At 35.9% G+C, this 26,204-nt stretch overlaps 1 long non-coding RNA gene across 1 annotated transcript; it reads right to left on the bottom strand.

Moving 5' to 3' along the window:
- Nucleotides 1-4,287: 4,287 nt before the first annotated feature.
- LOC119472807 lies at nt 4,288-22,809 on the bottom strand. Its single transcript, XR_005201988.1, has 3 exons — nt 22,770-22,809; nt 5,551-5,937; nt 4,288-4,420 (listed from the first exon to the last, which is right to left on the bottom strand). It is a non-coding gene; the product is annotated as an uncharacterized LOC119472807 (long non-coding RNA).
- Nucleotides 22,810-26,204: the final 3,395 nt, after the last annotated feature.

Raw genomic sequence — 26,204 nt, 5'->3', positions numbered from 1 at the left:
AGCTCTCAGTCTGATACCTTCATTGCACACCCTCTATTTATTCTAAGACTTAAATTGCAAGTAGGCAGGGATTTTGTCTTATTAATCTATGTGCCCCAATGAATATCTGTCAGATTGAATTATCAGTTTTGTACAGTTGAAATAATGTCTGATCTTATTCTACTGTTCACTTTGGGGGAACACTTTGATTTACATATAGAGAACTAAAGTCAATTTTAAAGAAAAATTTTAAAAATCCATATAAAAATTTACTGAAGAACAGGTTTGGTGGTGAAGCTTTTAAATATGTCAATAACAATAAGAGCCCTCTGTTTTCTACATTTCCAAATTCCATAACTATAGGTGTTGAAACTCAAATTGTTCTAGATAATTAATTTCAGTCCAATATAAATATACTTATAGATACTGTGTGAAATTGAATTTCTCAGCACTCAATTTAATCTATTTGAAGGATTAGAATATTTTGTTCCTAGTGTGGTGAACTGGGCAAATGCTGAGCCCAGAAGTTATTTCAACTGCAAACACTGCTTAAACCTTTAATTAGTTTAAACATGTTTTCTTAAGTCATTGTGATCAGTAATTAGAAGACCCTAGTCTACTTTGCCAGTTAATCTTAATACATAATTCTCAACAACCTAAATTTCAGGATGGCAATTTTACTTCAGAAGCTGTAGAGTATACAAGATTTAGAAAATTTTATATTGTCTAGAAACTCCCAGGTATCAATACAATTCGAAATGCCTATGAAGTTTTAACTGTTATACATCGTATCAGTTAATTTGGGGACAGGTTTCTTACTGTAACAAAAAAGGTTAAATTACCTAACATACATGCTACACTTGGTGATAGTGCAGAGCATTATTTCACTTTTGAAACTGATGGGTTTCAGGATATGATATGCCAAGCTATGGTATCTTGGCATATTGAATATTTTAAGCTGAAGGAATTTGAGAAACCACAGGAAGTTCTCTCTGGCCTTTTCTGTCCTTCTCTCATGAAGCAGGTTATACTCCTCTCATACAGGAGGTGCCCTCCTTCAACCCTGAGGAAAGGAGCATTCTTACCTCTGAATACGGGACACTGAGGGGAATCAGAACTAACAGGCCTTCCTAGCCTTCCCCTCCATTTATTATACTTATCCTCTTTGTCCTAATCCATTTTTCCATGACTTTCCACTTTTCAGCAAACCTAGCATAAAAATCGTCAGATTTAACCATTTCTTTGGGTCTTCATTTCCTTATGAAGGCTCCTGTGTCACAAAAAACTTACTTTAAATAAATTTGTATGCCTTTTTCCTACTAATCTGTCGTTTAAAGGAGCCCCATTCAAGAACTAAGAAGGGTAAAAGGAAAAAGATGTTTTCCCTTTCCTGTAATACTAAGAGTTAAGAATGATTTTTCCAGCTCAAAAACATGAACCATAGAAGTACAGATCCTGTTTTGGCCTCCATTAATGTTTTATAGACAGTTAATAGATAATAAAGATGCTATTAGTGTAGTAAGAATGCAAAAGAAACTACATACATTTCATTCAGAGTTCTTTTAAAAAATGAGTACTTGTAATGTTAGGATTAAAATAAAAAGGATGATGAAAAAATGTCAAACTGCAGAACTCTTTCCGAAGGAGACCCCATCATCAGCCTGCTACTGAGATGAGGCATTGGTCAATCTTCTCTGGTAAGGGAGGTGGGGCATGCTGGAGGGAGAAAATTCTATCATTCTGAAGCATCAGGGAAGAGGAGTTTAAGAGATAAGACATGACTTTGCAAGAGGCAACAGGAAAGGCTGTGATTTTCTTGTAGAAGTACTGAAGGGCCAGAAGAGTTTGGAGTGTCAATGCAAGCAAATTCTCTTTAACAACCTCTGCCTCACTATATACCCAGATTAGGGAAATCTATTTAAATAATCAACAATAAAACTAGACATAGTTTTAAATTATCCTTTAAAATTTGGTGGCAAACAAAAGCCTGTTTATTAAAGAATTTGATAAAGATTGAAAACACAATTTTATCCTTCTTAAAACCCCTGAAGGCTCAGAAGAATAACAAAAAGAGCAACAGCAACAACTTGGGTTGATACAGTTCCTAACAATTAACAAAAATGCCTTCACATAGATGGTCTTGATTGAATACTATAACCACCCTAAATGTGAACAAGGCTAGCTAGCATTTCCATTTTATAGAAAGGACATTGAGGCTTTGAAGAGATTGTCAGTTGTTTTCAAAAATATATGTCACTCTCTCTCAATTCAAAGTATTTTTTGACCAAATTAAAAAAGAACCACATTCATAGAGCTAGAATATTCATTGGCAATAGCCTGTAAATGTTACACTGCAAATTACATGGTATTCTGTTCCACGCAGAGATTTTGGGTCTCTTTAAAAAAAAAAAAAGGCAGAAAGTTGAAATACCTGACCACCTGCTTCAATATCAGACATATGGCAACATGTAAAGTTAGATAGATAGTTTAATAGAAAAAACCATTTATATATAGCAGATAATGATCTCTAACTCAGACTTGCTTCAAATTTAGAACACTCTGAAGTAACCTACAATGTTTCCACAAATCTAAGAAGTCAACTTTTCTAGTCCTCTCTCTTCCTGATAGCTTTCTGAACTTCACCAACTATCCAAATTGCGATGGGATTGTGGATAAGGGAAAGTTACGAGGACTGCCAAGTGTAATGGTGCTCTTTATTTACCGCAAGGTACTAGTTTTCCCATACTTTCAGATGCCATGCTAAGTTCATCCCTGAATGAGTGTATTTTGGCCCTGTGGATCTAGTTTAATTCTGTTGCTGGAGATTACATGAGAAGTAAGCCCTCTATTAGCTCACTGAATGACACTGGAATATTTAAAGTATGTCTGAGACAGAAAAGACTTAACAAAGTTTATTAAAACTATTCTCATTGCCTTTTTACTCACTGACTAGACAATGTTTATTACATTCAAGGAACTGTAGTAGGTAGGGAAAATGCTTGAAATAAAATTTTAATACTGATAATTTTTAAAAGGTTTTATTTATAATTAAAAAATTCTATGGCTGAAACCTTTGAATTCCAATGGTTACACTTGGAACATAGACACTGGCCTATATTTTATTTTCTTCTGAGCTAAATGATATTGCCTTGAAAAGAGAAGAGAATATCTTAATCACAAACTTTATAAAAAGATTGCTCGACTGCTACTATATGAACTTTCAGTATATTGTGTCCAGGAATATGTATGTAGTACGATTTCAAGTCCTCTTTACCAATAATTTAATGCTGCCTCTCAATTTAATGCCTATTGCCTTTTCACCAGAACGCAGTTTTTACTGATGATAATGATGGTCATTAGGGCCTCGGAGACTTTTAAAAGGATCCAAGGATGAATGAATAAATAAAAACCATGATGACTCATTCTGCACTGAATGCCATTAGTATAACACACAGCTCAGCACAGTTCCTATTCCCCAGGAAACTGCACTATGTAAATGCATGTTAAAAAATTTTTAAACAAAATGAGTATAATTTATTCAGAGAATAATATGAGACTGTGGAATGTCAGCAGCTAAGCAGGCAAGATGCAAAAAGGAGATACATTTTACCAGGCTGATATTTTCTCTAATACTACTCCTAGTAGAACAACAATCAGGTTCTGTCAGGCTCTGTGTTCATTCCTTCTTTCCTGAATGAGAGGAGCTTGTTTCTGTCACATTTTCATTGCTTTATTTTATATTTTAAATGTATTAGAGAATATCCAGTTGAATTTCCTTCTAGTATTGTTTCAGGCTAAGTGAAGGAAAAATAAATGCTGGGATCTTAGAGCACCATGTTTTATATTAATTAAATTAATATGGTTCAGCCAATCTTTCCTATTCATATTCATGAAAATGTGAATGTGTAGACCCTGCCCTTAAAAATGAGCATACAAGTATACAGAGATATGCTCTGAATTATTTGTTTTGTGAAGACATGTATCATTTCCCCAAAACTAAAGCTGCCACAGGATGGTGCGTTATGAGCCATTATGGGGCATTTTATTTCACAAAGGATTAAACCACGGAAAATCCCAAGGCTGTAAAAAGATTTATGTTAATTAGGCACTGAATTTACTAGTATAGTCTCTGTTTTTCCCTTTATGAGCTGATTTCAAAGTCATTGATAGGCTTTCTCATGACTTACATGGTACGCAGCCACTTCTCTATTTTCCATACACCTATTTTCCCTTTCTTCTTGCAGCAGACAGTAGAGCAGTGAAAAGGACACTGAACCAGAACTCAGAAGCAAAGATTCTCTACCTTACCATCCATGAAGGAGCCAGGTGAGTGATCTTGGAATCATGACCAGATGCATCTGTGCCTTGCTCCCTTCCCTGCAGTGTAAAGATAATAATACCACAGTGTTGGTGGGACATAACTTTTATTATGTTGTTTTGCCTGCAAAGAAACAATCAATCACCAAAAGTCCTAAAGATTAAATGTTAGTTCTAGAAAGGTTTTTGCTTTAAACAAATTAGGTATATTAAAATCTGCATTTAAACAAAAAGATAAATGAGCAGGTAGTTATTCACTTTGCTTTTGAAATATCTTATTTAGGAAATGCATTTTAAAAGCTAACTTCCATAAAATGTTCAAAATACAATTTAATTTGCAAATATTGAATTCAAATGCACCTATAGCAAGGTCTGGCATACAACTGTATTTTAAAACCCCTGAGAGGCTTCACACGCAATTTAGGCTAATTTGATAAAGGAATAGTAGATTGAATTGGAACTGATTGTTCTGAATCAACTGTCAGTCAGTGTCATTTACATGAAGGTGGTCCAATAAAAACCAAAACTTTCATTGGCCTGGGAAGAGTGAGAACTTCTTATTGCTGCTTAAATGGGAAATTAACCAGTTGGTCAGCAAAATGTTCTGACTCTTGAGCCTGACTTGCATGATGAGAATGAAATGTGTCTCTTGGTTCAGAGCCCTTTTTTGGTAGCTAGCTACACAGTAAAATATGCCAAGTGCACACTGGAGTGTGTCTGTCTCTTAGCACTATGAATCAAAGCCCCTTCTGTAAAATATTCCTGGAACATAAATGGTGGAGCTTCCCTCTGAGTCAGAGTTGGTGTGGGGGATGACATTTTCACTTTCACTTGTGTGTGGAGCATGAAGCCAGATTTACATTGGGGTTGGTTTAAATTCTGTAAATCATCTCTAAAGAATAGTGTTCATGGTACTATGTATGCAAACCTATTCACTAATATGCACTGCATAATGTGTGCAGCATTATATGTTAAACGTGGTTTGGAATATAATAAAGAGGGTTACGGAGTAGGAAAAATGCATTGCTTTAAACTCTGGAATCCTCATAGAGTAGTAAGAGGTTCACACAGAAAATATAAAAGAACTGAGAACAGTGGGAACAGTGGATTCCTCTCTCTCATCCTGTACTCTCATTGACTGGATGGGGGCCAAAGTCTCCCATGTTGCTTATGTTAATCTCTCTCTCTGACGAACACATATGATGTTGCTCCACAATCTGTACTTTCCTTTCAACTGTCTAATGGTCCTCTTACCTGCTTGCAGAACTGTTGTCATTTGAAATAGAATATTCTAAAACACAATGGTGCAGCTTGGTGAATTTTAGGTTCTTCCCGTTTCTTGTACAAATAGAGTTATCATGTCCTCTAGAGTCCTATGTACATCAGTTCAGGAGGTAGAAGGTGACATTCATTGTAAAGAGATGAGGACTGATGCACTAGAAGCAGAACTGGATGCCACAACTTCACATTCCATTTGAAAATCCTTAGCTTTCTTCTTCAAAGCAAAATTCTTCCTTTTAAATGGTTCTTCTGCCACTGCAGTGATGTGCTACTTGGCTGCAGCAACTCTGGGAAGGCTAGGAATTACCACCACCATCAGGATACTACTACTTTTGCCATTGCATCACACTTGTGGTTTTCCTAGAAATAAAAGACAGCAATCTGGATGTTGATGTCAGAACGGATCTGCAAGTATTCCAGAAACCTTATTAGGTTTACATATATACAATATGTACATATTTAGTAAATGAAAAATTAGATAATAAATGAAAATAGGTTGAAACACATAAAGTAGTTCAGTTAATTAGCTCTTAATAATTGTTGTCCATAATTGCCAATATAAACTAGGGGTTATGTATGTTTGCATTTTGAATTGTTCTTGTATCTTTATTCTAAAATCTCTTGTAGAACCAAGCAAGATAAAATATAAGAAATTATATATGTTTAAAAATATATGTGGATATGCACAAGTTGAGTATTCCTTATCAGTAATGCTAGGGAACAGAAGTGCTTCAGCTGTTGGATATTTCTGGATTTTGGAATACTTGGGAATACTTAGAATACTTTGGAATACTTGGGATGGGACCTAAATATAAACACAAAACTTATTTATGCTTCATATATACATTACACATATAGACTGAAGATAGTATTTTATAATATTTTTAATAATTTTGTGCATCAAACAAGGTTTGTGTACACTGAACCACCAGAAAGCAAAGCTGTCACTATCTCAGCCACCTATGTAGACCATCTGTGGTTGTTTGACACCACTATCATTTCTGACTCTGAATTTATATGCCACTGATAAGCAATCATTTTCTTACACTTATTTACTGTTAAGAAAAAGGGTGTTTAGGGTAACTTGTAGTATCACGTTGGTGTTCAAAAAGTTTTGAATTTTGGAGCATGTCAGATTTTAAATTAGGGATGCTCAACTGTATGTTCAATTCAATATGTTCCTTTAGCACTTGCATGTCATATAGCTGTAAGCGCAAAAATATTTAAGTGTCTCACCTGTACAGATACACTCATAATTAATTCCTAAAGCATTCAGAGCATCATTTGTGGTAACAGTCTGTAGCACCATTCTTTTCATCGATTAGTCACAATTCAGGATAATTATAATAACTTAACTCTCAGAAACAATTTGCTCTTTGTAAACCTTTGCAATTCTTTTAAAAATTTTGAGATGGGGGTCTCACTATGTTGGCAAGGCTGGAGCACAGTGGCTATTCACAGGCACAATCATAGTGCACTGTAGTCTTGAACTCCTGGCCTCAAGTGATCCTCCTGCCTCAGCCTCCCACATAGCTGGGTCTACAGGTATGAACCACCATGCCCTTCCACCTTTGCATTTCATAAAGGCTTTTATATGAAAAGGGTCCCCCTGCATCAGCCTTCTGAGTAGCTGGGAATATAGGTCTGAGCCACCATGTCCTGCTACCTTTCCATTTCATAAAGACTTTTATAAGAAACAATAATACTTTTATATTATAAATGCAATTTATTTTCAGTGTATGAAAACTATTGCTTCTAACTGCTATAATAGGTACTTAGATTTGTTTCATCCATTGGTTGTAATGGACTTAGTCTGGGTCTAAATCTGTCCCAGATTTCTGGGATCAGTACAGAAACTAGGGCTATTTCAACAAGATACTTTAAACAACCTAGCATTTCCAGAAGTAAACTTGTCACCTTCCTTATGAAACATATCTTTTTCATCTTGGGAAATATCAACTACTCACTCAGTTGTCCAAAGCTGTAAAACTGGGTCTTACCTTTGTCTCTTTTGTCTTACTTAGTTTCTTTTTTTCACCTCATTCCAGGCAGTCAACACATCTTATCATTTCTAATACCTTAAAACCACTTAAATATGCCTATTTCTCTCTGTTGCTTTACTTTTTCCTTAATGTAGGCCACTGTCATTTGTATGCTGCTTTGATTTCTGCAAAGCCTCCTAACTGGTCTCCTCAACTCCAATTTTCTTCTTCAATCCATCTGGCACACTTCAGCCAGAATAATCTTTTCCTAAAATATGCTTTTTTTTTTCTTTCCAAGCTCCTGCATGCTTAAAATTATTCAATGGATTCTGGTCTAAAGTCCATACTTCTTAGCATGACTCATCAGGCCTTTCACAATCTGTCCTGTATTTACTTCAACCAGCTCTGCATGCCCCACCCCTCACTCATTGCTGGAGCCATACAGAATCAACAACAATTCTTTCAACTACCTCTTGCCTCTAAACTTAATTTTGGAAATCTCTGTTCCCTTGATACAGAAGGTCCTGCTCCAACTCTCCTTGGCTTAATCATGTCAATATTCCCAGAGGTTAGACTTATCTTTTACTGGGGAAGTCTTTTCTGACCATTCCTTGGTCTCCTAATTGTACTGTGTATGTATGCTCCATCACATCTATTCAGCATTCAACAAATATGTCATGTTTCTTCCCTATGCCAGGTGCTGGTTTAGGTGGTTATGATATGTAACTGAATAGAACCATGAAAAGTCTCTCTTCAATGGAGCTTGCTTTCTTCCAGTGTTGTCAATTTATCTCACTATTGTCCTTATTCCCTCTTCCTCACTCAATAAAGGCAGTTACTCTCCTGAGATTATTGTCTTATCATGATTGGTACAATGTCCAACCAGTAAATATTCACTTAAAGAATAAATAAACTGAGAAAATGGGAAGCAAAGAAATGCCAACATACTATAATTCTTTTATATTAATTATAATTATTTTGAAACCAGGGAAAACTTGCTTAGAAGTGAAAGAATTTATGCCTTTTGTATTAGTTGGGAACTTGATGAGTAGGCATATGAACATGTCTTCAAAATTATGTGTTACCCTTTCTCCCTCTAAATCTGCTTTCAATCAACGAGTCCTTTTATAACGTCTTTTAATTTCTAGGCTAGTCTGCCCATTTCTGACCACCTGAATCTATAACAGAAAAATCACTATCATCGATGGAGAAGTCAGGATCAGGGACAGAAAAACTAGATGGTCCTCTGAAACAAAAATGAAATGAACACTAGGATTGAATATACACTTTCTATGGGCTTGAGGTTACTTTGGGAGAAAGATGTTTTTCTTGCAAACCTAACAGCCATACTAAATTCCTAAACTGTGTTTCAGAATTTGAAGTAAAAATCCAGAAGACAAGGAAAGGGTTTTTAATATTTTGAAAGCTCCTTGATTTCCTTTTTCTCTAGAGAGAAAGGAGACAGCAGTAATATTTGGTTTTCAAAAGAATACATCAGATGGACTTGAAAATTCAGGAGCTAATTACTTTTAAGATGATCTCAGGAAAAATTAAGGTGACATATGGAGGTGGGGTGTCTAATATCATTATGATTCCACAATTCCTTTGCAAAACAAGTATGATTTATATGCAATTTTAAAAATATATATATTTCTTAACTGCCTTCTAAACATACACATCTTTATTTAAACATTTTATTTATATTTGCATCCTCTTAGATACCTTATACTTAATATATCTACGCTATTCTTCTTCAAAGCACTGTTGGTTGTTTTGTTTTTGTAGAGATCACAAGTCCACTTGATATTAGTGACTTATACTTTCCTCTGCTTTGTGAGTGTAGGTAATAGCCTTTTTGTATATCAATTTGCTTACACTGCAGTTTATGCTGGTAATACTGTCCATTGCCTGACCTCTGAATGGAAAAATAATAACAAGTTAAAGCAGTCATTTTACCTGAAGTCGATAAGGCCATAACACTCACCCTGTTTTCAATTCACATGCTCAATTTTCATCCACTCACTCTCGACTTTGAGAGGAAGGAATAATGACAGGTTACAGGCACTTTATTTCAAAATTCACTCACAAAGTTATTGACAAGCATTTTTCACAGAAACAGCTCTTCTCTCTGACCCTCATGAGCTGTTTACATGAAAAATGCTCTTCCTTGTAGATTAATGAGAGTGGAACCTAATTCTACACCAAACATGTAGCAATTGCCTTAGCATCTCTGTTTTTGATATGGGAACAAAAGTAGGGATAATTTGCCTCAAATTGCAGTCACTTCAGTCATAATAAAATCTCAGAGAGTACTGTTTGCTTTCAACTTTCATTAGGTAAGCTGGGGCTGTTATTAAGGTACCAACACATAAAAGTTATATTAGCACTTAGCAGAAGCATGGCATTCTCCTCCAGGAGATAAATTCTACCCTTGTCAATAGAATTCCACACCAAATGCAGTAAAAGAGTTTGAAAAGATGAAATAATGAAGCTTTGCACAAGAAAAAGAAGTTCCTTGTTCATTCAAGCTTAAAGGCCACTTTGTTGGCCCAAGGTACTAGGGTACTATTTAGAAAATAAGTCTAAGAGAAACTCTCTCAGGTCAAGTCAAACATGGAGACAGACTTTCAGACATGTTCTCTTTGTCTGAGGTTGTTAAATCAGTTACTTTAAATTTCTGCATGCCTTCAAATGGCATTTCAACTGTGAAGAGATAACAATTTAAGGTTAAGATGGAGTTTATTTCCAGACTTCAAATGATAAACATTTTGTGTGAATCACTGTATATACAATACCCACACATTTTATTTTATTTTTTTAGAACGCTAAGCCCTTTTAAAATATAAGGTATTGTGTAGGCTGCTATGATGGAGCTGTTGAAATTAAATCTTTATCTTGACTCTTATCACTATATCTTTTAAATACTTTTAAATGTCTCCAATTTAAGGCTAAGGACAGCGCTGCCCCACTTAACAATACGAGGGCTATTTAATCTAAAATGGAAGAAAAGGAAGGAATGGGGCATCCAAGAGCTTGGCTTTTGCTAAGCCTAATTTCTCCATCTTTTATCTTTACTCCTAGCTTGTCAGAGTTTTTATCATGCCATCATTTGATAGTTGTAAGGTCTTTTAATGAATCTATTGTCATTCAGATTATTTAATAGCCTTAATTGCACAAAATTATCTATTTTAACTACCATAGTAACAGTCAGACCATAATGTTTTTCAGGTGACATGTGAAATATAAAAAACACTAATGTTTCTCTGCATTTCTAAGACATATTGATTAGAAACAGCAGCATATGGCATCTGATTCTGTCTAAAGATGCTGGTGAAGACCCCTTAGCTTAAAGTTATATTCATAGAGTTCAATGTATTTGTATTTGCCAATGAATGCTACTATTCCACAAAACTAGGAAATAACTAACTTCCATTCATCCTTTCCCACAAGGTTAATCCATTCCCATCTACCTCTCCTCATATCCCTTGCATTCTGGTAATCTGAAAATGGCCTAAAAAAATGCTTACTGTGGCTAGACCTATAGAGAAAAGAGGTGTTAAGTACACTTTTCTGAGACTTCAAAGTCATGGATTTAGCAGATGTTGATGGTAACCAAGTTTAAAAAAATTAATTAATTTGGGCCATGTGTGTGTGGTGGCTCAGGCCTGTAATCTCAGCACTTTGGGAGGTCAAGGCAGGGGGATGACTTGAGACCAGGAGCTTGAGACCAGCCTGGGCAACATAGTGAGACCCCTGTCTCTAGAGAAAAAAAAATGATAATAAAAGTTAGCTGAGCATGATGGTGTGCACTTGTAGTCCTAGCTACTGACGAGGCTGAGGTGGGAGGATCGCTCAAGCCCAGGAATTTGAGGCTACAGTGACCTATGATTGCATTACTGCACTCCAGCCTGGATGACAAAGTAAGATCCCATCTCTTAAAAAAAAAAAAATCATCATCATTAATTTTTTAAAATTGACACTTTGTAATTCTACCTACTTATGGGATATAATTTGATTTTTCAATGCATATATATGTTGTATGAAGATCAGACCTGGGAATTTAGCAGGACCATTATCTTGTGCATTTATCATTTTTTTTGTGGTATAAACAAGTTTTAAAATGATATTTTTATTATATAACATCTACATGAACAAAACAGAAAATTCCTTTTCAAGACCAAATTAAAACAACTTTTAGGCCAGGTGCAGTGTCTCACTCCTATAATCTCAGCACTTTAGGAAGCCAAGTGGGCGGATCTCAAGGTCAGGATTTCAAGACCAGCATGACCAACATGGTGAAACTCTGTCTCTACAAAAAATACAAAAATTAGCAGAGCGTGGTGGCGGGCACCTGTAGTCCCAGGTACTCGGGAAACTGAGGCAGAAGAATTGCTTGAACCTGGGAGGCAGAGGTTGCAGCGAGCTGAAATTGAAGTACTAAACTCCAGCCTGAGCAACAGAGCACGACTCTGTCTCAAAAAAAACCAAAAAACAAAAACAACAAAAAACTTTTATTTCACAAATAATTCTTCAAAGAATATATTTTTGGGTTTTATATACTGTATTAGTCTGTTCTCACACTGCTAACAAAGATATACCTGAGACTGGATAATTTATAAAGTTAAGAGGTTTAATTGACTCACAGTTCCACATGGCTGGGACTCTATCACAGTCCACCTTACAATCACGGCAGAAGGCAAATGAGGAGCAAAGTCACATCTTACATGGCAGCAGGCAAGAAAAGGTATGTTTAGGGAAAATCTCCTTTATAAAACGATCAGATCTTGTGAGACTTATTCACTATCACAAGAACAGCATGGGAAAGACCTGCCCCCATGATTGTTACCTCTCACCAGGTCCCTCCCATGACACATGGGAATTATGGGAGCTACAATTCAAGATGGGATTTGGGAGGGGACATAGCCAAACCATATCATATACTAACAGTTTGATATACTGGCAAATATTGTATACAGAAGTTTTTTGTTGGCTTCAAGAATTAGAAAGGCTTTTTGTGTGTGATATATATAATTAAAAATTAAATATATGGTCAGAGCCAGCTCTGTCATTAAGTGCAAATCCAAAGACACGTTTTAGAGGTATCAGGGGCCTACCATTTAACTGAAGCAAATACTCAACTGTATTTGATTAACAGAATACATTGAACATATTTTCGTATCCTAAGCAGCTAGTATAGTACCTTGTATCCAATAAGTGCTCAATAAATGTGTTATGCTAACATCTTTCTGAAGGAAAATTTATATCAAATTTTCAAATGCTTATTCAATTCATCCCTTAAAATTCAAGTTTAGAAATTTATTCTAAGAAAATAATTGGAGATGTCCACAAGAAAATAATTGAAACTATATAGGAACTATCTCTATAAACATATAGAGATAGTTTTATAACTAATATTTATCTTTATAAACATTAGTTATAAAATAACTAATGTAGATAATAGCAAAAATTGTTAATAACCAAAATATCCAAAAATAGTCAAACACATTATAATATATTACATAACAAAATACTGCTCAGCTATAAAAATCCATATTTTCATTTAAAGAACATTTAATTGTAAGGAAAAGTAAAACATTATGTGGGAGAAAAGGCAGTTCAAAGACTAGAAGCCTTTAAATATATATATATATAACATGTGTACCTGTATATTCACATAAATGTGCATACAGATATGAAAGAGATAGGAAATATTACCTGTTATGAGGATAATACCTATGTTTCTTGCAAGCCCCTGCTGGCTTGTAAAGACAAGGGATACTAGGATGGGCCCTTTGTTTACTGAATGGGGAGATACTTGTGAGAATAAGATGAGAAGATGGGAGACAGGACCAGCTGTAGCTGGGAGTTGAAACAGCTGATGTTTAATAGAAAGTAGGTGCATGGCAAACAACAGAAGCTGAATAGAAATTTTCTGCTGTTTTGCTGTGTGGTATGTACTGTATTTCGTCTCCTTTGCCTCCTTCTGAAAACGTCAGCAAAATTTTTGTTTTTCTCTTGCACTTGTAAAGATAGATTTGTTTTGAGGAGGGGTGAACCAACTTGCATTCAGGGGCAAAAAGCAAGGCTGTCTCTGGGACCCAATCCTATTTATGATCTAATGAAAGAAAATGCATCAAAATATTAAACATTCATTAGCTTAGAGAGAGAAGAAGGTGACTGTCATTTCCCTCTTTGTACTATAATAGATTTTCCCAAATTTCTGCCATGAATATACACTACTATACTATGAAAAAAAGTGATTTAAAAAAATAAATTGATGTCGAATGAATAAGTGAATAAATCAACTTGCTAATTAAAAATGGCATTGTAGAGAAAAACAAAGTATATCCTCACATAGTAATTGCACTGATTTACACTGGGTAAAAGAAAAGTCAGTGCCTTCCTTCAGTTTTGGTTCCTCCTTGAAACAAGAAACTTGGTTTTAAAACACACACACACATTTGCCCAGTGGGTTTCACAATGCCTAATTAATCAAAAAATGCCTACTTTGGTTTCTTGCCCAGGCTGGCATACGATCATGGTTCACTGCAGCCTCGACCTCCTGGGCTCAAGTGATCCTTCCACGTCAGCCTCCCAAGTGGCTGGAACTACAGATGTGTGCAGCCATTTTAAACTAACTTTTTTTTCTTTCTTTCTCTCTCTCTTTCTTTCTGTCTCTTTCTCTCTTACTTTCCTTCCTTCCCTCCTTCCTTTCTCCCTCCCTCCCTCTCTCTTTCTCCCTCCTTCCTTCCTTCCTTCCTTTCTTCCTTCCTTCCTTCCTCCCTCCCTCCCTCCTCTCTCTTTCTCTCTCTCTCTCTGTCTTTCTTGGTAGGGACAGGGATCTTACCATGCTGCCCAGGCTGCAAACTAGTCTTGAACTCCTGGACTCAACAGATCATGCCAGTTAGAATGACAATCATTAAAAAATGGCAATCATGAAAAAACAGATGCTGGAGAGGATGTAGAGGAATAGGAATACTTTTACACTGTTGGTGGGAGTGTGAATTAGTTCAACCATTGTGGAAGACAGTGTGGCACTTCCTCAAGCACCTAGAAATAGAAATTCCATTTGACCTAGCAATCTCATTACTGGGTATATACCCAAAGGATTATAAAGACATTCTATTATAAAGACACATGCACATGTATGTTCATAGTGGCACTGTTTACAATAGCAAAGACCTGGAACCAACCCAAATGCCCATGATAGACTGGACAAGGAAAATGTGGCACATATACACCATGGAATACTATGCAGCCATAAAAAATGATGAGTTCGTGTCCTTTGTAGGGACATGGATGAATATGGAAACCATCATTCTCAGCAAACTGACACAAGAACAGATAATCGAACACCGCATGTTCTCACTCATAGGTGGGTGTTAAACAATGAGAACACATGGACACAGGGAGGGGAGCATCACACACTGGGGTCTGCTGTGGGGGACTAGGGGAGGGATAGCAGGGGTTAGGGAGGTTGGGGAGGGATAATATGGGGAGAAGTGCCAGATGTACGGACAGGGGGATGGAGGCAGCAAACAACATTGCTATGTGTGTACCTATGCAACAATCCTGCATGATCTGCACATGTACCCCAGAACCTAAAGTACAATTAAAAAAAAAAAGAAATCCTCCCTTCTCAGCCTCCCAAAGTGCTGGGATTACAGGCATAAGACACCATGCCTGGCCTACTTTAGTTTCTTGAAAAAAAAGGAATATCTTGTCATTTAAAATCAATATTTTAATAAACAATTTTAATATAAAAATTTTGGTCAAATTGTAAAATAACAATTTTGGTCAAAGCGAAGTAGGCATTGAAAGCAATTTTTAAAATTCTGTTTTTATCTATTTTCCATTAAAAAAGGCAGTATAAAAATATGCATTTAAGCAAATAATGAATGTAGATGTGATGACATTAGTTACTACTCCCACTGATTAAGTGCACTGATACTAGCCAGACAACTAAGGCTTAAAATATGGCTCCACCACTAGCTGGCTTTGTACTCTTAGGGCAGTCATTGAACTTTTTAATTTTCTCATTTGTAAAATGGGGATAGCACTATTCCCATCTCAGGGTTGTTAAGATAATAACATTTTGTAGTATTTACAAATTTGTCTAGATGACCGCCTTATATGTGGGTACTGATACATTATTTATGCCCATATTTACATTTGTGTTAGTGCCAGCAAGCACCTAAATATACTTTCTCGTTTGCTTCCCCCTGGAAGCTTCAGAAAACTTTTCATTTTATTTTAGTTAAGGTATTCATTTGGTGCCAACATACATAAATGCAGACACTAAATATTGCATTAATTCTCCCTGTGTTCACTATTCTTGCCCTTAGATTCTCTTGTCAGTTATAAAAACAAAACTCTGCTTTTTAGTAAAAATTCACCATTATCTTTTAATAGTTTAATAGAATATGACTTTAGTTCCCTGACTTATTTAATAAATTGAGATTATGACTGACATCATGAAATAATATTACAGTGTGTAATTTACTACTTTAATTGTCTTGCATGATCAGAAATAGAACTTAGGGTTACTTAATACATAAACAATGCCCTCGTCCCAAATACAGGCCAAAAGTTACCATGACATGCTGAGCAAAAGGTTTTAGAGTGGTTCACATAGAAATAGTGGAAGAAATGAGTCATATTGTGACATTTTGTAGTTTAGCTATACCAATCAGAAAAGAAGTCACACTATAGGAGTCAGCACTTACTTGGTAAGGAGAAGTATCATGAGACCTATTTTTATAAGTATTAATTAGCAGAAGCTCATTAGCAGTGTGTAGAAATAAATGTATAATATATCTTTGTTTAATGATATTTCTTTATCAATGTTGTAAAGAAGATTCTTAAAGTGATTTTCTTTCTAAATAAAGATGTATATATTTGTGACTAAAAATAATTATAGCATGTGTCACAATAAAGTAATATTTTTAATTATAGTGGTATTGGTTTTGTAGGTTTGTTTTTATTTAGTCTTTACATTTGTTTTGATTGTGTAGCTGTATAAAACCTATAGATAAAGGAATTCATAGCTAGCTTTATAGTTCTACATGTACAAGTATAATAATATTACAAAGAAATAATGCTGACCAAAACTGAACATCTCTAAGAATTTTCTTTTTTTTACTCTTAAGTCCAAAAAGCCTGAGAAATGCTATACTAGAGTAAACTGCTTTCCTTGCAGGGTGTTTCAAACTATATTGTTACCAAAAGTAATATGCAATTCTGGCTGAAAATTTAATACATTTAATTTCTACTGAAGAACTGGGATAGGTTTGTGAGCTTAATTATTATTGGCAAGGGTGATGATGATAATGGTGAGGATTATTCTGCAAATCTAAACATGATATTCCTACTTCCCCTCAATAGCACGTTGATGATTCATACTTACCTACTGACAATTTTCATCCAGTTATGATAAATAACATGCCTTTGCAAATTTTCATTATAAAATGAACAATACTTATCTGATTATTTTAGAAAGTTGAAGTGAGGAACAAAGGAATGTATGAAAATTGTTAAAGAGCAAAATTCTACGGCTACACAAATGACATTATTTCATTGTGAATGATCTCAGATAATAAATAATCTCATTTACTCAGAGTTTTGTTTTTGTGTAGGTGGTCAGGTATAGGTTATAAAAAATTGGGTATAGGAAGCTTATTATTTCTTGCCTATAATAATATAACATTACTGAAACCTGATTGTTTTTAGAAGCTGCATATCACTAAAACTTTTGCACCATTCAGAGAATCAATGAAGCTTTCAAAACAAAAAATACTATTTCCTTTCTTTGATAAATATAAAGCATATTGGTGTAGATGGCAAATGCAAAACAAAGACTACAACTCCTGAAGCTGTAGCCCACATGACAGAAAGAACTGAAACTGAGAACTCTAGTTTTACCACCTGAGCTTCTGCCCTTGAATTGATATTAAGTAACCATATCACTCATTATAGCCTTTAATCTCCCTTGCTGATACCTTTTAATTTTTAAAGAGCCCTACTTTACAAATCATATCCTCTTTCATGTGTTCTCCCAGCTAAAAAATTAATTCTGCAAGCAAAATATCTAAACAGTAAGCATAGAAAGAATGAAACAGGTTAAAGCTCATTAGCAGCAGGGAGCAGATGTAGTAAAACTCTGCCAGTTCCCCTACATTTCCTTCTCAGCAGGGACTGGGTACCAAGCTGTGAGTTAGTTCTATAGCACAATGCTTGGCTGCTGTTTCAGCAATTGCGCTTCTATTGCTTCAAATATAATACTAAGAATTCACTTTGATTTTTGATTTTTCTTTACAATAAAAGTGTCTAAAAGGACCCTGCAGAGCTAAAGGGTAATGTTAAGCACCAAGTGCCAGCTAATCAGGAGACTATGAAAATGTAATTGATAAGAAAATAAATATAGATTATAAAGTCAGTGTATCTTTAAAAATATTAACTTCTTGACAAACAGAGGCTTGAATTCTGGATGAAATCAGTAATTGCTCAAGTTAAACTTCCTTGATATATCATGCAATAATATCTAATATTCAGTAGCATGATTGTTAACACAACAGATAAAAGATACTGTGTAAAGATCAAAGAGAGACTGATTATGACGTAAAAATAAAAGCTAATGAATTCTGCTATAAAAAACATAATTTCAAATTATTAGGCTAGGATTTCCTCTTTCATGTACAATGTTAAAACAGAACCATCTTTGGGAAGACAGCAATTTCAATCAAGTTAAGATGCCTATACATATGAATATTAGCAAAGCTTTATTAAAATATTCTTTTGTAAACATTAAAATCCATTTCTAGGGCTAAAGGTAGTACTTAGATGTTAGAAAACACTGTTGGAGATGACCATCAGTATGAATTCACCTGCTAGACTGTTTGTCCATGACAGATTTCTAGGACATAATTTATTCAGAAAAATGAAAATGGACTATAAAATCAAATTTATGGTGTTTCCAACAAATCAGACTGCAACAGATATAAATGTAACAATCAATAAATTTATCTGCTTATTCTTACAACTCTGTAAATCACACTTAAAGCTGATGCTATGTGTTTATTTGCTGTGTTTGTGTAGATTTAGTTTTGCAATGGTTTCATTCAGCCAAGTTTGATAGACAGGATGCTTTTAGAAGAATGACATTAACAGTGTTCCAAGAAAGCTACTCTAAATCCTTCAAAGAAAGAAAAAGAAACTCCTTAGAAGTGCAATTACTGGGAGAGTGGGAACGCATATTCTGAGCATTCTGAGCTTCTAAAATAAACTCATAATCCTCCCACTGAAAAGTAATAGGATTGGCCTCAAAGCCTGGAGCACAGCTAAACCTCCAATTAGGGGTTAACTTCCCCATTTCATGAAAATTCAAACGGCAAGGTCAAGAGGATCATTATAAAGTGAAGAAGTTGACCTTAAAAAAAAAGTTCACTTATATACTAAGGTTGATTGATTGCTTTGAATTGCTTGACCCATTTTTTTCCACTGTAAAAGGAGGAAAACGGGGTTTTCTGACATGTCTTCTCTAAAGCAAACATTTTTGTGTATCCTCAGATGCAACTAGGCCCCAAGAGTTTATACCAATTAGATAATGCCTTTAGAAGCTTGAGTTAATTTTTCAAACTCAATAGGTTATAGGTAACATTGAAAGTCATGCTACTAGTCACCTAGGACTTGTGTGTCCTTGAAGTATACACAAGACATTGGGTCATTTTGTAGTGTCAGCATTTCACTATGCAATTTCAATGGCTCTAAAGACAACTGAACTCCCTTAGCAACCTCTAGCAGAGATCATATGGCTTTAAAGATTTTCCCAAAGTTTTCCACTGGAATTATGAAACTGAAAACTTCCTGTGAATTCTACTTTTAGGTTTAATTAGAAATTGACTAAGAAGAATATATGCAGAAAAATTGACCAAAAATATAGCTCCAATATGGAAAAAAAACCTCAATCCATAACAAATGACTTAAAAAAATAGTGTTCTCTAGTATTTTATAGGTACATAAAACACGGGCAACCACTGATATTATATCTACCTTTTGGAATAATTTCATCTGGGTTGCCTGCCATCCAAACTGCGTATCAAGTGACAAGAAAACAGTAATAACTACAAAGTCCTTGCAAACAGCCAGACCACCAGGATTGCTGGGGTAGTAATCAAAACACAATTCTGCTAACTGATCAGGTATGAGGAAGAGACAACAGCAGGATACTCAACAAGCTGGAGTATAGTGTTCTGAAATGTGACATTTCCAAATAGGGAGGACAGAGAAATGCTTTAGATTACTATTGAAGCAGACCCTAAAGCAATATGGAATTAACTGTAGATGACTATGACATTAGGTGGCAGAGCAGCCTGGTATGTAGCTACAAGGAACAGAGTTGTTGCTTTTCAGTAAAAAAATTTCAGGCTGATTACTGCCTGGAAGGTAGAGTTGCAAATAGCAATGGACTTCTCAGATAGTGGCTGCTAATAAATAAATGACAATTTTCACATGAAAATTTCTGAGAGTAGAAGGTATTAGAAATTGTAGAACTATAGAATGGACAAAGTCATAAACATCATTTGTCCAATTCACTCATTTTATACGAAGGAAACAAAGTTTCAGAAATGTGTGTCTTGCTCACCAGTCAGAAGCAGAGTTTGCATTTGAATCCATGTCTCTGGATCTTTTCTTGCCATATACCCTACTATAACACATTGTAGAAGCATCATTTTTAAAATATATAGATGCAACCTCTTACATTGGAAAAAAGCCTGCAGCAACTCCTTTATATCTTCAAAGAAAATCAGGGGAGGCGGCAGTACATAAAGCGTGAAATCTATGAACTCAAAACCTTTAAGTGATTATTAAACATAGGACCCTGATGATATTTTTACATTTCTAATCCAGTTGTATGATTTTAGTCCATCACAAAAACCTATTGTGAAACTGAAGGGAATTCAGAGGTCATCTCCTTGAATCCTTTCGTTTTAAGGTGTAGGAGGGCTCTTAACTAATTTCCCCGTAAGTAGCCCTCAGCTCCTGCTCTCTCTGTAAACACTTTCACTGATACGGCAGGATGAATGATTTAGACTGCTAGCTCTTCTCCAGAATTTCCACCACTCTGCTTCTACCAGCTGAATTATGAATTTACAAATCACCAGTTGTCTTTATTCCAAACATGAATATGCTAGATGCAGTTGTTATGTACTTTCTATTAAGTATTACACAAGCCTATGGAACATGAATGTGAAACAAAATACATTTGTTTCTATAAAGCCAAAGTTGAGTATTTTGGATAGGCTTTACAAAAGTGAGTTGTTTTTAAAAACATTCTGTCCATGTTGGCAAGGATGTGGAGAAATTGGAGGAGCCCCTTTTCCCTTTGGTAGAAATGCAAAATGGTGCAGTCCTATGGAAAACAATATGAAGATTCCTCAAAAAATTAAAAATAGAAATAAAAGATAATTTTGGCTTAAAATGTAAAGAATAGGTATGATGATTTAATCACTTTTATTACAATGAAGCTGTTCATTCAGTTCAGTGAGTATTTCTTAGGGCCTGCTTTGTATTAGGTACCATGACAGGCATCTTATTATATAATGTAGAAGGAACATGAAATTTGAAGTAAGACCTGGGCTCAAAGCCTGGCTCTGCTTTTAATATCTGCCTCATTAAGTTGCCTAGAAGATTTAATACTAGGGTACCTGACCCATGGTAGGTGCTCAATAAATACCAGTTTCCCCAAATATATAATCACATTGAATCATCATGACAACTGACAAGTGGGCACTATTACCCTCATTTGGTAATCATATAGCTAATAATTTGGGAACTGATACACAGACCCTAGACTAAAGCCTGTGCTCTTTCCACTACAGGATACTATCTCATGATGGCATAATTTTTAGTAGGATTCCATTCTGAATGATTTAGCTTGGTTGAGGTACAAATATACCAGTAATATCTGAATGGATTAACATAACTACTCAGCGTGAACTAGACAGAATTTTTTAGTAGGAATCATTTATATGTTGGGGAATACCTGCCAAATACAATTGTTTAAACTTTACTAGTGTTTATGCCCAGCTCCTTTTTTTGTCCAGTTGCTCAAGGAGCTGTTTTTATTATAATGATTTTTGATTTATTATATTTTATAATATAAGGACTAGTCACGTAAAGTAATTGAATTAGAAGTTTAAAAGAAGGGAATGGCAAGGGCACAGTCCTAATTTTTGCTGATTAGAATTAGAATTCAGGCCAGTAGCAATAGCTCATGCCTGTAATCCCAGCACTTTGGGAGGCTGAGGCAGTCAGATCTCTTGAGTCCAGGAGTTCAAGACCAGCCTGGGCAACATGATGAAACTCTGTCTCTACAAAAAATACAAAAATTGACCAGCTGTGGTAGTGTTACACAGTAGGTATCTAATCAGAATGAGCATGGAAGGAGAGGACATCCCCCTGAATAGGAATGTCAGATGACCATCAGGTGATGGTCAGGCAGCTGCTAACTGCCTCTCTAAAATAATAATTGGTCACTGATGGTGCCAGGGAAAGGTGCTCTCTCAGTAGAAAGAAACACCTGAAACTAGTGATTAGCAGCTTCCTCATAGATCTCAGGAGTTGGGTGAGTGGGCTCACACATGCATACTAAGAGGCAAAATGGTGGATGAGCTTCCTCTAGGAACACTGGACTGGTAAGGGAAAAATGCCTCCAGTGAGCATGTGTACAACTCCAGTAAACACACTGTGCATGCTCACTTCTCAAGTGCTAGCAGGCCACTGTGCATGCAGACAGCTCACCCCAAGGGAAGAATCAGGAGAGAAGAAATGCAAGACCCTGGAAGTATGCCAACATACAAAACCCAAGTCAGAGGTCAAACAGCACACTTGATCTCTCAAGTTGTCAGTGTGGCCCTCTTCCAAATGTACTTGACTTCCTTTCATTCCCGCTCTACAATGTTTTAATAAATTTTCACTCATGCTCTAAAACTTGCTTTGGTCTCTCCTTCTGCCTTCTTTCCCTCAGTCGAATTCTTTCTCCTGAGGAGGCAAGAACTGAAGTTGCTGCAGACCTGTATGGATCGTGCTGCTAACATACTTGGGTGCGACATGACTCGGTAGCTGCTGAGTGCTACATGACTCATACCTGCTGCTAACATACTTGGGTGCTACATGACTCAGATACATTTCACTGCTAACAGTGGTTCGTACCTGAAGTCCTAGCTACTCAGGAGGCTGAAGTAGGAGGATCACTTGAACCCAGGAAGTAGAGATTAGCCACTGCACTCCAGCCTGGGTGATAGAGTAAAACCCTGTCTCAAAAAAAAAAAAAAAAAAAAAAAAGAATTCATGATTTCTGTTCACTCTGATTTTAGAAGAACTATTGCCCTGGTATTTGAAGCATTAAAAGCCTGATGAAAATAGCAAAGTACTATTGTTAGTGTCATTATTTCGAGTTTGAAGACCATCATCATGGCTGGAGAAGGTAGAACCTGAATAAGAAGTGAATGGTGATGGTCTTTTAACTTCCGAGTGTGTTTCCTGAGCAATGAGATTATCACTTCTTCTAATTGTTACTTCAAAAGTTGCATTCAAATGACTTGACATTATTAAATAGCTTTATGCTGCAAGTTAGCTTTTCTATCACTATCTCATGTTTGTACCACAAAGGTATTTGTCTTGGTGTACTTTATTCCATTTTTCTTATATTCCTTTAGCTTCTGGAAGACAAAATTACCTAATGTAAAGCAAAATAAATAGGTAACTTGTCAAATTATTTGCTTTTGAGTTCTTAGGCTTCCATTACATGTCTTCTGCCTTGCCTCAATCTCTCTACCCTTTGTCTTGCTACATTTTTTCCAATGCAAACTCTATACCAGAGAGTCGTCCTCAAACATAATTCAATTTCACCTTTTATTTTTACCTTATAAAATCCATTATATGATTTAAGACCCAGGAAAATCCAAACCTGGAATTATCATCTAAAACTGGAATTCTCTCTCCCTGATTTCACTTCTCTATTAAATTTATTAGGTATTGATTATAATTTACACTACATTATATTTGCAAATTCTTTGAAGGCACCTTTGTAATTATAGGAAAGTACAAACTTTTCCTCTGAAGGTTCGAGTCTAAATCTTCTGAACTAAATTGGGTATGAACAGAGTAATGAAAGAAAAGCCATGACAAATTTGTTAATGTTTTGCAGGAGTCATACAAAATATAAAAACTCAAAGGAGGGGCAGAGGGTTGAGGCTTAAATACCCTTTTTATTGGGGGCTATAGGCAATTTTAGAGGGCTAGTAAATGATTTTTAGGGGAAATCAATAGACTTAGGAAGCAGACATTATCTTATAATTGAGTCTTTGGAATTTGAAGAAACCCAAGAGACAGACAATATCTTATAACAAAGTTTGTCTAGGTGTGGTTACATTTTTCAGTCTTTTTTTCTTTAATAGATAATAAAATTTCAAGGAGGATATGGAGGGCAATTGTGTTCCCTTTGGCAGTTCTGGTCTTAAGATACTGAAGTTAAGAGAAGATTATGTAACTGCCCAGTGGGTTCTCCTTGCCTGCTGCCTAAACAGAGCTGATTTATCAAGACAGGAGCCTTGCAGTAGCAAAAGGGTTTAATTCATGCAGAGCCAGCTGCTTGGAAGACTGGAGTTTCATTACTACTCAAATTGGTCTCCCCTGGGGTTTTTAAGGATAAGTTGTGGGTAGGGGCTCAGAAAGTAGGCAGTGTTGATTGGTTGGGTCAGAGATGAAATCATAGGGAGTTGAAGTGGGTTATTCTTGCTGTCTTCTCTTCCTGAGTGGGACTGCAGAACTGGCTGAGCCAGATTGCTGGTCCAGGTGGTGTCTGCTGGTGCACTGAAATGCAGGGTCTTCAAAGTGATCTTAAGTTCTATGACAGTGATGTTATTCCCAAGAGCAGTTTAGGTTGGTTCAGAATCTTGCAGCCTCTGGCTGCATGACTCCTAAACCATAACTTCTAGTCTTGTAGCTAATTTGTTAGTACTACAAAGGCAGACTGGTCAAGGACCATTATCATCTTTGTTTCAAAGTTAAACTATAAACCAAATTCCTCCCAAAGTTAGTTTAGCTTTCACCCAGGAATGAACAGAGGCAGCTTGGAGGTTAGAAACAAGAGGGAGTCAGTTAGGTCAGATCTTTTTCACTGTTAATAATTTCCTCAGTTATCATTTTTGCAAAGGCGTTTTCAATCAGACTAAAATTTCACCTTGCACTGGAGTGTGGGGAGAGACAGGAGAGGTCAGAAAGGTTTTGATTCTGAGGCAGTTTCTGCGGCCTTCCTAGTTTAAGGAAGTGTTCAGCATGCCAAATTGCCATACTTTTAGGATATCATTTTCTAGATCCCAACAATCTCTCTTAAAAATAGTTTGTTCTACATTTTGATGAATTTCAAGATGAACCATCAATCATTGTTTGATGAAGCAAATAACAGACAGAAATATAGATTCAATGTAATATGCCACATTTCATTGTGAGTCAAAGGCATTTTATATCAAACTGACACATACCTCGAGGTATATCCCTCTTGTCATAAAATCTACTAAGGCCTCCCTAAGACAATAGTCTTCTCTTTCTGTTCTGCTTTCAGGATCATGTCCTTTAAGTAGCATCTTCAGAAAGAAGAATGAAACATCATTCTACTCAAATGGTGATTCAAGCAACCATCATATTTGGAGACCTTTTGTGTTTCAGACATCGTGTTTGTCATTTCAAAAGCCTATGAACATCTGCATTTCACAAATAATATAATCAAAAACTAGAGAGCTTAAGTAACTTGCTCAGGATGACTCAGGGGCAGAGCAGGGATAACAACGAAAGTTTATCTCAAGTCAAAGTCTGCACCTTTCCCCTATGAAGCCTTCCCTGACACTCTCCCCACTGCTGACATTGAAACCAGCACAATTGTTCAATAAAAATGTTACTGTTTTTTGAATAAACATAGAAGTTGAGTCCCCCAGACCTAAAACTTGAAACTTACACTTGTCTCATTTGAATTCCTTCCTCAGAAAAACAACCTTCAGACAAGTGACCGAAACTCACCAGATCACCACATTCAGACAATCTCAGTAATGATATACTAGACCCCTCATTCATCAAGATTGCTTTCTTACCTCTCCCCAATTCCTTCCCACATGTAGCTATATCTCTACCCCCACTATATAAACCTCCCAATTTTAGTCAGTTGAGGGTCAGATTTGAGACTTAACTCCTGTGCTCCTCAGCTGCAGCACTTCAATAAAGCCTTCTTCCCTGGCAATACTTGTTGTCTCAGTGATTGGCTTTCTATGCAGCAAGCAACAGGACCTAGAGCAAACCCTTGGCATTTCAGTAGCATGATCATTGTGATCTCTGATAAAGCCGGTAGGAATCATTTACATAACTGATGTATGCCCTGCCTTGTTCCAGAAAGTATTTAAGATGGGTAAAATGTGATCATGTTTTTTATTGTAGTGCAAAAAAATGGGTTTGTATAGTTTCAGTTTAAATCCTAGGACTCCTACTTGACAGCTCTGAGAAACCTGTTTTCTCAGGAATAATAGTACCTAACACGTAAAACTTTTGGCACTGTAGTTGGTACACAGTAAAGAACATAAATATTACTTCTATATT

This window comes from Cebus imitator, unplaced genomic scaffold (assembly GCF_001604975.1).
Source record: "Cebus imitator isolate Cc_AM_T3 unplaced genomic scaffold, Cebus_imitator-1.0 Scaffold119, whole genome shotgun sequence".
Taxonomy (NCBI): Eukaryota; Metazoa; Chordata; class Mammalia; order Primates; family Cebidae; genus Cebus; species Cebus imitator.
Note: the sequence above shows the minus strand (reverse complement) of the source record. Positions and strands in the feature narration are given on the sequence as shown.